The sequence below is a fragment of the Equus caballus genome, chromosome X (assembly GCF_041296265.1).
Source record: "Equus caballus isolate H_3958 breed thoroughbred chromosome X, TB-T2T, whole genome shotgun sequence".
Taxonomy (NCBI): domain Eukaryota; kingdom Metazoa; phylum Chordata; class Mammalia; order Perissodactyla; family Equidae; genus Equus; species Equus caballus.
In genome coordinates this window covers 109,598,427-109,615,172 of record NC_091715.1, presented here as the reverse complement: position 1 = coordinate 109,615,172, position 16,746 = coordinate 109,598,427, and the positions used below count along the sequence as shown (strand labels likewise).

At 38.0% G+C, this 16,746-nt stretch overlaps 1 protein-coding gene across 6 annotated transcripts in view; it reads left to right on the top strand.

The window, feature by feature from the left end:
• DCX (doublecortin) overlaps positions 1-16,746 on the top strand; it is a 367,328-nt gene that overhangs the window by 63,239 nt on the left and 287,343 nt on the right. Inside the window, exons 4-5 of one of the 6 annotated variants that reach the window (XR_011434867.1) lie at positions 4,062-4,175; positions 12,510-15,451. The exons of the other annotated variants lie outside the window; for them this stretch is intronic. The gene's annotated coding sequence lies outside the window, so the exon portion shown is untranslated. Of the gene's footprint in view, positions 1-4,061; positions 4,176-12,509; positions 15,452-16,746 lie in introns of those variants that run through there. 6 annotated transcript variants of the gene reach the window in all.

Genomic DNA, 16,746 nt, shown 5'->3' with positions numbered 1-16,746 from the left:
GGGAACTTTAAACATAGAACCACAGGCATTAAATACTTTTAAGCTGGAATATTCCATATGTTGATGATATTAATGCAGTTAAATTGAGCAAAACATTCCTAATCCTGAAAGCTTAAAATTAGGGTTCTTATCAAAATACAGGTACATGATGGCACTGCAAACCTCCCCCCACATATGAAGTCATTTTGACGTATACCAATCTATTTTTCCATTTAGTCATTTTGAGTAAGCTCTCTTGGTGTGAGTGTGGGGGGGGGAGGGTTATAACTTTTTCTATGAGGTGAAGGGAAGCTATTCCATTGCTAGATTTCCTACTAGCAAAGAAAAGAATTGTGGCAACAAGTGGATAATTCAGGAAAATATGTTTTACTCAATATATGAATATCAGATTTGTAGGGCTTAATATGGATGCTTACCTTTTGACTTTTTTCTTTTCTGATTCTAACATTCTCAATATAAAGTTTAGCATTTTAGTCATGATTCGACTTCAGGCTAATTATCTAGGTTACAGAGCTCATAACCGATCATCCTATCATTGAATTGTACTAGTAGTGATTATATTGCAGAAGCAACCAATCACACAACCCTTGCAGTACTCGATAGCTTATAAACGGGGGCTTTCTAATTTCTTAGGCAGGAAATATTTATGAGAAGTTTGTCTCCGGGAGCCCTGAAACATAGTACTTTGGAATGGTGGAGATAAGTGGTCTCAAATTTAGGTTTATGTTTTCCTATATATTTAAGGGTTATGTGAATAAATTATTCATGTTTAAAATCCAGAAAATATGAGGTTAGAAGATAGTTTATATGACCATATACATATGAATTTATCAATACACTTTAATCTGTGATGTACTTTTTGTACCCAAATATATTCACTGAAAAGTTTGTTCTTCAAGACCATAAAACTGGGGCCAAGACAGAAGGAAATGATTCCTTGCATATTTCCTCAATTACACTTTGTATCCTTTAGGCATAAAGTTTATGGAGAAATCTTACTTTATTCTTAAATATAAACATCAAGTCTATGCTGTCATCGTAGTGCTAATAAATCAAGCAAATTCCTATTTTTATCTGCATTCTAACTCAGGCAAAATGAAAGTTTTCTCTTCATTCAGATTTTCAAGAAAAATTTGGCTGCACAGACCTGTTCAGATTGCTATGGGCTGAAGAGTTAATATAGATTATCTTTTCCATAAATTTGATGCAAATGAGGTAAAGGGAGAAAGAAAAAGCAAGGACTTTGATAGGAAGGTATAGGTGAGGAAAGATGTGGGATAGAGAGAGAGCAGACAGTGAAGGGGAGAAAATACATTGAGCAATGGTTGATGGAGCAAAGTCCTGGAAAATTCAAGAAGAAGTGGGATCAAAATTGTAAGAGACTTACTTTGAAAAGAAGCAGAAACACCCCTTCCTCTGAGACAGGAGGGAAGGAAAAGATCAGTATGACAGATACTGTAGACTGGCCCACTCAACACCCACCCCAGCACACTTCCTGCTGAAATCTTTATTTCTCATCCTTGGAGCTAGGGTTCTGCATGTAATGAGACCTGGATGAAGGAAGTGAACAATGTGTGGTAGTGGCCACATATAGGGAGACTGAACTACTAGCAAATGTGCTGGCAAAGGAATTTCATTCTTCTGGGATCAACGGTGGAGGGAGCTGTCTTGGAATTATGGCAGAAAAGCATAGTTCTGGGGCCTGTGTCAATAACAGCTTGCTTAATAAGCCAGTTTTATAGTTAGGTTTAGGGAGTTGTTTCTAGAAATGTAGTCTACAGTTTGTTCTTTCAGGTCTCCCAATGATTCTGAGGATCATCTAATAACCCTTATTAAACTAAGCTGAATTTAATTCTTAAACTACCTAGAATGGAATGTTTTATCTAGTTCTAAGAATCCTTACCTATACAGTAATTGGTACTGAATGGTGTTGCAAGTAACAGAATCTAAAATGTAGTATTGGCTGAATTGAGACAATGAGGAAATAAATATACACCCACTTTAGTCTGGAAAGCTTGTGACTGGTCAAACTTTTGCCTGTTCTTCCTTGGAGTGTAAACCAAGTGTCACCCGAAGCTGTAGCATTACGAAAAATGGTAGGAAATTTCAGAAATTGGCATGTTTTGGCTCCTTCTTGTGGCTTTGAGAAAAGTTCCATAAGAAAGTGATGAGCTCAGGCTGCAGAAATGGAAGGAAAGATAAATGTACTAAGAAAGGTGCTTTTAGTCTTCGGCTTGCAGTTTAAGTTTACTGAGATTCTTGTAATCTGGAGCCTTGCAGGGTTGAAAAAGTAAAAAGCTTCTGTACTCCAAAGGAAGCCATTAACATGGTAATAACAAAGCTGCAGCCTTAGCAGGAAATAAGATTGATGCTGTGCTGGACAAATTCTCTGATCAAATTAATACTGTTCTCTCCTCAACAAAGCTTATTGTTTCACATGTCCTGAAGGTGGTAGCCATTAAGTTAAAGGAGAAGAGGAAAATGGATAGAGTGCAAAGATAAGCAGCTAAAAGGCCAAATTCTCAGGCTTAGAAAGTTTGCCTAGACCAGTGGTACTCAAAGTGTGGTCCACAGACTATAGCTGTCAGTTCATGAATTTTTGTTACTGGTCTGAGAGGAGATAAGGAGTTTGAACTAGAATGTGAATCAACTTCAACACTAAGATCACCATTTAGTTCATCTGACTTTTTTATGTCAAAACTTTATCAATGAAGGAAGCAATGTGTTAATTTACATTCTGGTGCAATCACCTTATCCTGTCACAGTCTGGAATTTTGAGTAGAACTGGTCTAGAAAACAGTTAGAAAACTGATTACTCACACATAGATTGTATCAGAAATAAACATGCTGGACATCTACTAAATTTTGAGGGAATATATTGCCAAAAAACATCCCATGCCTGACTGGAACAGTCTGTGACTGTTAAACCCCATAAGAATTCCCAGGGTCCTGAACCTGCACCAGCAACAAGAAAGCTGCCCAAAGCTATGTATAAGCTTCCAGAAAGGACATCCTTGACAAAGCTCAGCTCAGGTATAACCAAGAGGATGATGAGTAAGGAAGAACTATGAGAAAGTAGAATCAGGGAAAACAGAGGGCAATGAACAAGGGAAATCCTCCGAGATGATTCCAAAGATTTTGAGGGCTGCCAGATGGAATTGTCAAGGAACTCAAGGAATTTGCTTTACTGCCAAGGTAAGGAAACTTCACTGTTCCTGTTCAGAATGACTTGATAATTGTTAGGATTCAGAGTTTCACATTCTTCTTTTTCTGAATGGGAATTTTTACTTTGGTATGTTCTGCCACATCAAAATCTGATGGAGAGGACTTCACATCACCCAGACATCCTGAGTTTTTTACTGTATCTAGTGATTAGATGAGATTATTACCTCTCTTGGGAAGAGTGTGAGTGTGGTCCATAAATGAGAAGGATGGGCGTAGATATTTGGTAGTCAGAGAGGTAGACTAGAGCAGAGTATACAAGTTGCTTACTCAATGTCCATTTTTCCTTTCTTTTTTTACTAACAGATTTTCCCCAATTTTTGGCAAACATTTTCCAACCTCCCTGGCAGATAGGCATGACTATATTTCACACTTGTGGTCAAATATATGAGGAAGTTGTTGGTTATAACTTCTGAAGATGCTCCCTAAAAGGGGTAGCCAAGCTGACAGCAAAGCCATACCCTAAGGATGGTGGTGAAGCTGTACCACTCCTAGACTGCCCACCTCTGGACTTCTACATGAGAAAAAATAAACCCCCAATTTATTTGAGTCACTGTTTTCCAGTTTCTGTAACGACCAGCCAAATGTAAATTCCTAGTTCATACACTAGATAATATGTAAGTAGCTGTGTTCTCTATTTCCTTAGTAAATCTAGTAATATGTGTTTCTTATTTACTTAGTGAAGTAGAAGTCCAGGTCTGTCTGCTGAAAATTATATTATTTGAATCAATTCAATATGATTTTTATTGAATGCCTATTGTGTGCTTGGAATGAATGTTCATTGAGAGTAATCTTTACTAACTATACTGCAACCCTTACATTATATTTCCTCTTTCCAGGATAATTTTGAAGGACTGCACTTGAATTCATCTCCTTTCCTGCTCTACCCACTGAGCTGAACCTTGGAGGAAATTTTATAGCTGTAGACTAAAAACTTGCCAGGTTGACAACCTGTATCCTGCATTTTTATACCTCAAGATTGAGCACTTTACACCCGCCAAAATACATTACATTTAACTTGCATCATGTATAGTCATATACTTATATGAAAATATGTGTTTTCTATTATGAATGAGATTTGTTTCATAAGTTGTCCATGTTCACTTGCTGTCATGGATTTTAATTGGTTGCCTACTCAGCATCCATTTCCCCCTTCTTCTTTCCTAAGGATACCAGATTTCTGACCAGGTATTTGCCTTTCCTCCTTGTGGCTAATATATGTACACACAAATTCAAGTAGGTGCACACATTTATGCTTTCCATTGTATATGAGCCTATGTCAGTGAAATGATTTTTCTCTTATACAAAAGGCTTTGTAGATAGTAAATAAAGAGGCTGCATATGGGAGAGAGAGTTTGTGTGGAAGACAGATAAATAACAGAGTGGTAAGAAACAGCACTGGTAGGTGATAGTATACTCCCCCTAAAATGGTAATTTTCTAGTGTTGAATCCTCTAAGACCAGAGCCATGCAAAAGGGCAGGTCCCAAGAGTGATTGACTGCACTTATCAGGACTGACTGTGGCATGCAGTTAGTGAGAGAGGATCCTGAGGCCTAGCCAGAAAGTTTAGATCTTGGGTAATCATTCTGAGCAACTTGAAGCAGGAGAGAAGAGGAGAGCATGGGTCCAGGAGACAAAGTGGGCCAGATGCTAAAGAAGCAGTAACACCAAGGCACCAAAGAAATGATATGAACTAGAGTTAGTAAGAGGCTGCAAAGATCAAGGTGAACACCAGATAGTGGAACAAGCTGGGATGGAGCTTGGTGTTTGCGGAGGATACAGTAATTCAGGAACACATCTCGAAGAATTGGGAATGTAGTTTCAGGCCTCTTTTCTGAATGTTTTGGTTGTTCCCATCAACAGGGGTGAGTCTAATAGGAGCAGACAACAACCAAATAGTATTTCATTGAAAATGAGTATCAGTGCAGAATGGATTACCTACACATGTTTTTTTAACTCCGTGACATTATCATATAGGAAAAAGTTTACTACTACCACTATATGGGGCCAGCATGTGCCAGGCACTCCTAAGAGAACTTAGTATGAATTATCTCACTGAAGTTTTATAATAGCCTTATGAGATAGGTACTTTAATTATTCCCATTTTGCAAATGAGGAAACTAAGGTTCAGAGATGGTAAGTCATTTGCCTAAGATCACTCAGCTAATAAGTGGCACAGCTGGATTGCAAGTCCAAATGTGTCAGATTCCAGAGAGTGTGTGCTCATAAGTGTGTGTTACACTGCCTCTGTGATAATCTCCTATGCTGTTTTCAGAGATGTGGGCCATATGCTCTTCTTCATTAATAGTTTGCTTAGCATTTAGATGAAGGTGCTGCTTCATCCATTTAGCAGTGAAGGGAAAATACATCGAGACTACAGAATGAACAAGACTCTTTCAAGAAAGCAGGAAATAGCTGACCTGAGGCAAGGGTGGAAGTCAACTCCATTCCATAGGATTCACCTGAAAATTTTGAGCAAATAGCAACTTCAATGAATTGCCACCAGAAATTTGTGTTATAATAAACCAAAGATACATTCTTGAAGAAGTGTATACTTGCTGAGAGAGTCTTTTGGAATGTCTGTCATTTTCAGGAGGCTCCTAGGGGTATGGTAGATCAATACTTGAAATTCTCTGCACAGTTCATGATCTGATGCAGGATGCTCAGGGCAAACTCTGAAGAAGCTTTAAACTACGTTTTGCAAAGTTCAAGTGGCTTTCCTTTCTATGTTTTTGTGAACTTCTCAAGATTTTATTTTATTTTATTTGGTGAGGAAGGTTGTCCCTGAGCTAACATCTGTGCCAGTCTTCCTCTATTTAGTATGTGGGATGCCACCACAGCATGGCTTGATGAGCAATGTGTAGGTCTGCGCCCAGCATCCGAATCAGCAAACCCTGGGCTGCCAAAGTGGAGTGTGTGAACTTAACCACTATGCCACTAGGCTGGCACCCCCAAGACTTTAAAAAGTAAAAATGGTTTATTGCAACAGCAACCAATGGTGATTATTCCACAGGCAATACCATTTCAGATGCCTTATAGGTGAAGTCTTTCAAAATGAAGAATAAGGTGACTTCAATTGCAGTTTAAGGCAGCTTAATAAGAAGTTGGTAGTGAGTACTTGTGCTTCAGCCACCTGACACTTGGCTGGCTACAATTGGAAACAAAAGGGGAAATAAAATGGAATTGGAAAAAAGACTCCTATGTTCCCCTCTACTGGATATCCTTAAAGTTACTATCTGTCGACCTCTAAGTACATATTTTTTATCCAAATAACTTTGTATTCTTAATAGAGAATTAACTAGGGTTAATAATAATAATACTGAAAATAATAGCAGCAAATACTTATATAGAACAAGTATCATTTTATTTAATCCTCACAACTATTAATATCTCCATTTTACAGATGAAGAAACTGAGTGACAGGTTAAAACTCTTAACAAGAGTCATATGGCTAATAACTGGGGGAGCTGAGATTATGAACTCAGGCACTCTGGTTCCAGAGCACATGCTCTTAATCACACTTCTAAGAGAACAAATCAGTCGGAAGAATTCCATGATGAAGAAAAACAAGAGAACATTTGATGAAATAAAGGCCTAAAGTCTGGAAAAGATTCAGACTGTGATAAAATGTAGTTCAGATGTAGTTTAGCGCAAAGAGAGAGAGCAAGATTACAGAATCCTTGGGGAGAAAAAGAAACCGTACACAAAGAGCAGACTAGGATCAGGGCACTGACTGAAGGAACTCAGTATACACTGCCTCTTGAACTGAACAAGATTGAACTTTGTGTCTATTCTATTGAGCAGTAATTATCTAAACGTTTGTAGTTGTAGTTTATTAATTGCCTTTAGAATTATAGAATTTTACCATGAATTATAGCTATCTTTTTGGTAATGTAAAAAATATTGTTTTTGAAGGAGGGGGATGTCCTTATAGTCTCATAGCCATTTCAACTATTATTTGAATATTAATAGATCAGCATTCCCCTGGAAAAATTGCTAAATCCCCCTAGCACTTAATTCCTTTCTTAGTAAAATGATGGGTTATCATAGATTAATTATTTATATAACTTTCAGCTTAAAAATCTTGCCAGGTTTTTAATCTGCTAAGTGCATGATAGCAAGTCAATCAATATGCATATTGAAAAAAAATCTTAGAATGCAACTTAGAGAAAAATATAAATGCAAAGGCAAAAACAGGAGAGAGTGGAAAGGGCACACACTTATCTGTACTGTTATTTGGCAATTGATCATTACTCCTACTCTTAATGGAATCATGTATTAAATAGCTTTATTATATTCATTTAATTAATTCAACAAATAATTGAGTACCTACTAGTAAAACTCGAGTACATTTGGTTTTGCCACAGAGATTAAGATTGCTTTTAGGATAAAGGCTGTCATAGGTATTTTATAATTGCATTCAATGATGCTTCTGTTGTTGTTAGTGCCGTCAAGTTGATTCTGCTCCTGATGACCCTGTGTACAGCAGAGCAGAAACCTGCCCAGTCTTTTTGCCCCATCCTCTCACCTTCCCACACTATATGAGACAATGTTCCACTACTATTTTTTCGGTTTAAAACTTATGAATTGTTTATTTCTAAAATTTGCCATTTAATATTTTCGGATTGAGGTTGACTGTGTGTAACTGAATCCACAGAGAGTGAAACGATGGACAAGGGGGGACTACTGTATATAGAGCTGCTCTGTTCATGATAGTAGACACTAGCCACATGTGGCTGTTTAAATTAATTAAAATGAAATAAAAAATTCAGTTCCTCCATTACAGAGTGCTCAGTTGCCACATGTCGCTAGTGGCTACCATATTGAACACTACAGATATTGAATTTTTCCATTATTGCAGAAGATTGTGTTGGCCAGCAGTGATAGAGGGAATATGGGGTTTCACATAGCAGGATGGAGAGCAACTGGAGATCCTTTGACCAGGGAAATAGTGGCATGAGGAAAATAGTACCCAAAGATCAAGAGGTGTAGAGAGTAGAGGAAGAGCAATGAGGAACTATGGAGTGAGTAGGCCTGTTACTTCACTGTTACAGCATACTGAATGTATTCAGTATGGGAATGCGAGAATGGTTAAGCTATTCTGAAGGAAGAACATAAGGATTTTGTCTGAATGACTGAAAGCATCAAAGAGCCACAGATATGACCATTGAGGATTTTAACCTGAGAGGCTGAGGGAGAATGGTGTGGCACCAATGAGTGGGGAGTATTTAGGAGGAGGAGCTGCCTTGGAAACGTGAAGGAGAACAATCACATCTTTACCACACCCTTAGAGGGTGGTAGTGAGGATTAAATGAGGTGATATAAGCACATTCCACAGATGATGGATAGAAACTTTAAATGTAGATTGTTTTTAAAGGGACCTGTCTCCTTTGTTTTTACAGAGTGTGAAAGCAAATAAACATTATATTGTGTGGCTTCCTCTTGCATCTTCTGCATATACACTTTTGGTGACAGCTGTTTCCCTTGTTTGCTTAGAAAAGAGAGGGAAAACTACATTTACTGAGTACCTCCCATGTAAGGTGACTTACATACATTATCCCCTTATCCTTGTGAGGCCCATGTTATAGATGAAGGAACATAGCTAGGAAGAGGTGAAGCAGGGATTTGAACTCAAAACTTTTGCTCTTTCTGCCTAATCTCTACAAGTAAGGATGGTTTCACTATTAGTTCCTTAAGTTGATACCACCCTCTCTTGACCTGGTAACTTGAAGCCTGATGCTTATCTCACATTCTACATTTTGAGGTTGTCTTTAGCACTGAATTCCATTTGCCACCCATTTTTCAAATGTAAGAATAGATCCTATAAAAATTGTTTACTCAGAGCAATAATTGATACGTGGGGTGACCTGGTCTGACTTCCAACTAGATTGTTCTATTTGTTTTTGATAATTTTCCTATTCCTATTTGTGATCTTCTCTTTTGCACTTAAATAAGTCCCTTCAGCATTTCTTGTAGAACTGGTTTCTTGGTGATAAACTTTAATTTTTGCTTGTCTGGGAAACTCTTTCTCTCTCCTTCCATTCTGAATGATAACCTTACTGGGTAGAGTATTCTTGGCTGTAGACTTTTTCCTTTCAGCACTTTAAATATATCATGCCACTCTCTTCTAGCCTATAGAGTTTCAGCTGAGAAGTCCTCTGACAGCCTTATGGGGTTTCCTTTGTATGTAAGTTGTTGCCTTTTTCTTGCAGCTTTTAGGATTTTCTCTTTATCTTTAATTTTTTGGCATTTTAATTATAATGTGTCTTGGTGTGGGCCTCTTTAGGTTTATCTTGTTTGGTGCTCTCTGTGCTTCTGGTGCTTTGATGTCTGTTTCCTTCCTTAGGTTAGGAAAGTTTTCAGCTATTATTTCTTCAAATAGATTCTCTGCCCCTTTGTCACTCTCTTCTCCATCTGGGATAGCTATAATACGAATGTTAGTCCACTTGATATTGTCCCAGAGTTCCCTTAGACTGTTCTTGTTCTTTTTAATTTATTTTTCTTTTATCTGTTCAGCTTGGGTGATTTCCTCTAGTCTTTGTCCAGCTCGCTGATCCATTCTTCTGTATCATCTACTCTGCTATTTTGTCCCTCTAGTGAAATTTTCATTTCTAGTATTGTATTCTTCATTTCTGATTGGTTCTTTTTTGTATTTTCCAATTCTTTGTTGATGTTCTCACTGTGTTCATCCAGTCTTCTCCCAAGATCAGTGAGTATCCTTATGAGTTTTTATTTGAACTCTTTGTCAGCTAGATTGCTTATTTCTGTTTCATTTAGTTCTTTTTCTGGGGTTTAGTCCTGTTCCCTTGCTTGGAATATATTCCTTTGCCTCCTCATTATGCCTCTTTCTCTATGCTTATATCTATGTATTAGGTGAGTCAGCTATGTCTCCTGATCTTGGAAAAGTGGCCTTATGTAAGAGATTAAGAGATGTCTTTTGAGGCCCAGCAGTGTGCTTCCCTCTCGTCACCAGTCCAAATGATCCAGGAGTGACCCCTGTGTGGGCTACGTGTGTCCTTCTGCTGCAGCAGGGTTGCTCTTACTACAGGTACCCAGGAAGTCTAGGCTTTCCCTCCCTGCCCAGCTGTATGTAAATCAGGTTTGGGGAGCCCCAGCACAGTTGGCTGCAAGGTATAATAGCACACTCCTGTTGCAGTTTTTCTGTTAAGTGAGTAGGCACCCAGTGTGGCTGGTTGCTAGGTTCAGGGGCTTACAATTGCTATAGGCCTCAGGCCTGCAAGGCTGTTGTCAGCTCTCTTATGATTTCAGCTGAGTGGGCCTGGCTCCAGGCATGGGAGCACCCAATTGTTTCAGGCTTTGGAAGGCAGGGCCTGTCCCCTTTGTGGCTGTTTGTTAGCACAGGTTTTCAGCCACTGATAAGCCCCACCCCCCATAGGTCCACACACCCCATCGACACATTCCTGGCCCATACACACTTCCTGATCCCCTGGAGTATACCTAGTCACCTCACTGCAGAGACCCCCACACTCTCTACTAATGTTCCCCACAGTTTACCTGCTCTTCACACAGGCCCTGCCCCAGAGAGGCAGACACACTCGCCTGCCTGTAGAGGACCAAGGCACCTAGTCTATGCAGGCCAACAAGTAGCCTGAGGACTTGCTGTTGGGTGGGGCCAGTCCTTAGGGCTGCTGCCTGCCCTGGCTGAGCTGGATTAAATCTGTGCTCTAGTGGGTGTGGCAGACCCTGAGCTAACAGGCCAGGGGAAGAACTCCAATGGCTTCTGCCACTGTCTGTGTCAGCACGCCTGTACTAGGTCACAACAATGGCTGCCACCAATGTCTCAGTCTCCAGAGAGGTCTCACCCCTCACCAAGATGCACCCAGAGCCTACCAGGTGAGTCTCTTTTCACCAAAGGACTATGCACCCTTCTTTCTGGTGATTTTAGGTTGCTTTCTGAGATGGGTGAATTTGCATGTGGGCCCTTTAAGAGCTGGCTTTTTTCAGCTTATATCTGATAGCTTTTCTGGGGGTATTCTCTGTTGCAGTTAATAGGCAGTGAAGCCAGATCTTATGAGACTTGTCTCAGTTGTACTGAGTCTGAAGTATGCTTATAGCACTAATGGGCCCCTGCTCTGGTCCCCATTCCTTCAGGGAGGGCTGCATACCTTAGGGTGACTCCTGCTTGGTCAGCCGTGAAGCTCTGCAGCTTGTGTAGGTGGCTTTTTTTTCTCTCCAGAAGGAATTTCTGCCTCTTCTGCCTCAGTCAGGACTGTCCCTTGTGGTGGGGGTTCTTTTTATCCAGCTTCCAGTTTTCTCTCTTTGGTAATTTTTCTAAGAATAGTTGTAATCTCGTTGTGTTCATGGGAGGAGGTGAGTTCAGAGTCCGCCTACACTGCCATCTTGACAAGATCTGTATTCATAGGTTTTCATGGTCAATTTTTTTCAGAAGTGGGTGGCCAGGTCCTTCTTCCTAGTCTGCCTTCGTCTGGAAGCTCTGCTGAAACATGTCCACCATGTGTGACCCTGCTAGTATTTGAAATACCAGTGGCATAGTTTTCAGTGTCACAGCAACATGCATCCACCACAGTATGACAGCTGACAGGTGTGTGGTGCGTTTCCTTGACCAGGAAATGAACCTGGCTGTGGCCATGAGAGCACTGAATCTTAACCACTAGACCAGCAGGGCTGGCTCAATGATGTTTGACACATGGTATATTCTCAATTATTTATTTTGACTCAGTTTTACCTTCTGCATAGGCAAAATCTAAACTTTGTAGTACAGACCTATTTTCCCTAAAAATAAGCAGGTCTATATGAGTTTTAATAGAAACATTGCAACAGATGTGATGAAATTCCAGAGACACCCTACTTTGTCATCCTGCTCTTGTTGATCACAGTAAGGTTGTCAGATTCTCAAATTTTCCTGACCACCAAATATGTACAAGGTGATGTAGGGACTATAAAGAAAAATAAAATATCTTTGTCCTTGATGCCTTTACACAAAATTAAACAGAAGTTACAAAGATCTGATTAAAAGTGGCTAAATAATAAGGAAACAAATTTATTTCATCTTATATAACAGAAAATATGAAAGGTAGGGCAGTTTCAGAAGTTGTTGCTTGAGACTCAATAATGTTATTAGCACCCAGGTTCATTGTGTTTTATCATCCTGCTATCCTTAGTAAGTTAGTTACTTCCCACATAATCACAGATGCACGCAGCAGCCCCAGATATCATCCGTTCACCAAAAAATACCTAAAGGCTGGAAGGGAGAAAAAGAATGTTTCTGTTTCTTATGTCCTTTCTTAACCATAAACATAAAATAGATGACCTTCTTCAGTCAACAAACTTCTCTTCATGTCTCATTGTCCAGAACTGCATCACTTACCTATGCCTAAAGCAAGCTCTGGCAAGGGGAATGATATCACCTTGATTGGCTTATACCAGTGAATTTTAAACTTTTTAAACCACAACCCACAGTGAGAAAATAATTTGCACATTATTATATAACACACACACACACACACACACAAATGAACATGCACATGCTTAGACACACATAAAGCCTCACAAAATAATTATTACCCTTAATGCAGGTAACATACTATGATATTATTTATAATATTCTATTTCTTTAATCAGAAAATTCTGATAGTAAATCTTTCAGAAAATTAAAGAGGAGAGAACACTAACAAACTCATTTTTTGAGGCCAGCATTACCCTCATACCAAAGCCAGACAAAAATACTATAAAAAAAGAAAACTACAGATCAATATCCTTAATGAATATTGATGCAAAAATCCTCAGCAAAATACTGGCAAAACAAATTCAAAAGCACATTAAAAGGATTATACTTCATGACCAGGTGAGATTTATCCCTGTGATACAAGAATGGTTCAACGTATGAAGAATCAATCAATGTAATATACTACATTAACAGAACAAAAGATAAAAATCACATGTTAATCTCAAATGATGCAGAAAAAGCATTTGACAAAATTCAATACTCATTCATGATAAAAATTTAACAAGCCAGGAATAGAAGAAAACTACTTTAACATCTTTTATGGCCCTTTATTAAAGGCCATATATGAAAATCCCACATCATATTCAATGGTGAAAAACTGAAAGATTTTCCTCTTAGATCAGGAACAAGGCAAGGATGCCCCTTCTACTAAATAAACTACTAGAAGTCCTAGACTGAACAATTAGGCAAGAAAAAGAAATAAAAGGTATTCAAATTGGAAAGGAAGAAGTAAAATTATTTATGTTCACAGGTTACATGATCTTATATGTAGAAAACCCTAAAGACTACACACACACAGACACACACAAACTGGTAGAACTAATAAACAAATTCGGTAAAGTTGCAGACACAAAATCAATATGCAAGAATCAGTTACATTTCTGTATACTAACAATGGACAATCTGAAAAGGAAGTTAAGAAAACAATCCCATTTACAATAGTAACAAAAAGAATAAAATACTTAGGAATAAACTTAACCAAGGAGGCAAAATATCTGTACACTGAAAACTACAAAACAGTGCTGAAGGAAATTAAAGACGACACAAATAAATGGAAGACATCCTGTGTTCATGGATTAGAAGACTTATTGTTAAAATGTCAAGACTACCCAAAGTGATCTACAGCTTCAATGCCTACCCTATCAATTTCAATGGGTTTTTTGCAGAAATAGAAATACATCATCCTAAAATTCATATGGAATCTCAAAGGACCTCAAATAGCTAAAATAATCTTGAAAAAGAGGAACAAAGCAGGAGGCCTCATATTTTCTGATTTCAAAACATATTGCAAAGCTACCGTAATCAAAACAGAATGGTACTGACATAAAGACAGACCTATTGACCAATGGAACAGAATAGAGTGCCCAGAAATAGACCCTCACATATATGGCCAAATGAACTTTGACAAGTACACCAAGAATACGCAATGGAGAAAGGATAGTTTTTTCAACAAATGGTGCTTTGAAAACTGGATCTCCACATGCAAAAGAATGATGCTGGATCCTTACCTTACACCATTTGCAAAAATTAACTCAAAATGGATTAAAGACCTAAATGTAAGAACTAAAACTATAAAACTCTTATAAGAAAACATAGTGGAAAAACTTCATGACATTGGATTTGGCAATAATTTCTTGAATATAACATCAAAAACACAGGCAGCAGAAGCAAAACTGGACAAATGGGACTACATCAAACTTAAAAACTTCTGCACAGCAAAGGACACAATCAACAGAGTGAAACGGCAACCTACAAATTGCAGAAATTGGAGAAAATATTTGCAAACGATGTGTTGAGATATTAAATATCTAGAATATATAAAGAACTCCCACAACTCAACAAAAAACCCCAAATAACTTGATTTTTAAAATGGGCAAAGGATTTGAATAGACATTTCTCCAAAGAAGATATACAAATGGCCAGCAAGCATATGAAAAGATGCACAACTTCAGTAATCATCAGGGAAATACAAATCAAAACTACAATCAGATATTGCTTCATACCTGTTAGGATAGCCATTATGAAAAAAACCCCAGAAAATAACAAATGTTGGTGAGGATTTGAAGAAATTGGAGCCCTTCTGCACTGTTGGTGGGAATGTAAAAAATGTGCAGTCACTGTGGAAAACACTATGGAGGTTTCTCAAAAAATAAAAATAGAAATACCATATAATCCAGGAATATCACTTCTGGGTACATATCCAAAAGAATTGAAAACAGGATCTCAAAGAAATATTTGTACACCCATGATCATTGCATTATTCACAGTAAGCCAAGAATGGAAGCAGCTCAAATGTCCATCAAAGGATGAATGGATAAAGAAAATGTGGTATATATATACAATGGAATATTATTCAGCCTTAAAAAAGAAGGCAATCCTGTCCTATACACGACATGAATGAGGACATTATGCTACCTTGAGGACATTACGCTAAGTGAAGCAAACCAGTAAGAAAAATACAAATTCTCCATGATTCCTTTGATATAAGGTTTCTAAAGTAGTCAAGTTCGTAGAAACAGAAGGTTGAATGGTGGTTGCCAGGGGCTTTGGGGGAGGAGGAAAACGGGGAGTTTTTGTTTAGTAGTTATAAAGTTTTAGTTTTGTAAGATGAAAAAGTTCTAGAGATCTGTCGCACAACAATGTGCATATAGTTAACACTAATGTACTGTTTACTTAAAAGTGGTTAAGATGGCAAATTTCATGTTATGTGTCTTTTACCACAATAAAAAACATGTTGATTGTGACCTACTAAATTGATTTTATGACTCGCTTATGGGTTACAACCTGATTTTGACAAATCCTAGCTTATATTAATTGATTGACTGTCTGTGATGTGACCTACCTTGGAGTACGAGCCTGTCTTATACTTGATCAAATTCATGGCTCTATTAGCAAGCAAAAGGTAGGGGGAAATGGAATATTATTTGGCAATAAAAAGAAATGAAGCGCTAATACATGCTACAACATGGATGGACCTTGAAAACATTATGCTAAGCATAAGAAGCCAGTCACAAAGGATCACCTATTGTATTATTCCGTATAAAATGTCTGGAAAAGGCAAATCCATAGGGATGGAAATTAGATTAGTGGTTGCCTAGGGCTGGGGTGAGGGATTGGGGGAAATAGGGAGTGACTGCTAATAGGTACAGGTTTTCTCTTTGAGAGGACAAACGTGTTCAAAATTAGACTGCAGAGATGGTTGCACAACCCTTTAAATATAGCAAAAACATTGAATTGTACACTTTAAATAGCTAAAATGTATGGTATGTGAATTAAATTCCAGTTAAGCTGCTAAAAAAGGGAAAAATGACGTAGAGTTTATATCTAACGAAATAAAGACAATGTCAGCATATGAAAAATGTGTAAATATAAATGCAGACAACTTTAGAATACTCATATGTCTGTCTATGTAAAAAATTTTGAAGTGAAGAAATCAATGTCAGAATTATAGAGAGATAGCAAGAACTATTTCCTGGTGATATTATAAATTCATTATATAATGTCAATAAGTAACAAGAAGCATTATACTTAGTTTTGAGCTAGTAAAAAGAAAAGGCGGGAAGAAAAGCTGAGGAGTTAGCAAACAACAGTGTGCACAGGAGATACTTTATTTAAAAATTGCCTTAGTTCTATATTTTCAGTTTAGTCTCAGAATATAGCCCTTCCTAGCCCAAGTATTTTTCTATCCGATTCAGAGAAGTCTGGATTCTCTTCCTAAGAACGCTATGGTGGTACTAGTAAGCCGTGTTTGAACTCAGTCGTTTTAGTTAGACCTTTGCTAATTTTGTCATACTTACTTGTCTTCCCTCATTAGATTATGAATTTTTTGAGTCTAAGGACTGTAGTTTCCAGGAGTGACATTATATTAGGAAATTAACCTGGGGAGAGGGAGGCACCACCACGATTTGGCCACCGTCACTTAATCAGCTGTGTGACCTTAACTTCTCTGAAGCTGTTTCTTCATCTGTAAAATGAGAATCATGATCTATTTCAAGGTGGTGTTGTAAGAATGAAATGGGACTAAGTTGTATGAAGTA